This window comes from Chrysochloris asiatica, unplaced genomic scaffold, assembly GCF_000296735.1.
Source record: "Chrysochloris asiatica unplaced genomic scaffold, ChrAsi1.0 scaffold00005, whole genome shotgun sequence".
Taxonomy (NCBI): Eukaryota; Metazoa; Chordata; class Mammalia; order Afrosoricida; family Chrysochloridae; genus Chrysochloris; species Chrysochloris asiatica.
Genome location: NW_006408523.1, coordinates 38794486 through 38795180, shown reverse-complemented (window position 1 = coordinate 38795180; position 695 = coordinate 38794486). Strand labels below are relative to the sequence as shown.

The 695-nt window shown below is 49.6% G+C and overlaps 1 protein-coding gene across 5 annotated transcripts in view; it reads right to left on the bottom strand.

The window, feature by feature from the left end:
* RBM26 (RNA binding motif protein 26) overlaps positions 1 to 695 on the bottom strand; it is a 112356-nt gene that overhangs the window by 73134 nt on the left and 38527 nt on the right. The window lies entirely within an intron of this gene.

Sequence of the window (695 nt, the reverse complement as noted above, 5' to 3'; positions counted from 1 at the left end):
CAGGGCTCTGAGATACAGGGATTGACGCATGGTTGGAACGGGCGGGGAATTGTGTTAAGACGCTTGACTGTTTTTGGAATCTTGGTTTTCCTTGCATTATAATATAGAATAGACACTGGAGGGGGAGAGAAAGGAATAGTCAGAAACATCACACAAGAAGGCTTGTAAGTCCATCTTCTGCCTTTAATTGATTGGAATACCTAAAATGGGGCTACAGCGTACCCGGTGAACAAGGCTTTCTGTGGAGCCTCTGCAATACACAGAACTATAGGTGGAAGCCAGAACCACATCCAGATCACTAGAGATGAGAAATCCCCACTTGAAAGGACGAGCTGACGAGCCTGGAGTGGTGAGAAGAACAAAAGATACGTCTCGAATGGAGCACCTACAGGAAAAATACAATACAATGGAGACAGATGGACTGTTACTACGGGAACAAACAGGTCGCTTCCCTAGGAGACACTGGGGCAGATGGTAGGGTCCTACCAACGTAGGCCCCTCCCAAAAATGAGACTCGGAGGAAATGGACGCTCGGACTGGTAAACACACACATCAACGTTGGGGAGAAGTGGGTTAAAGGCAGCAATGAAGCGGCGAACGAAGCCTCACAATATTCAGAGGGCTTCTGTGGACCCGGTTGGGGACCTGATTGGCAAGCAGTGCGAGGAGACCCGAGGACTCCTGGGCCCAGAGTC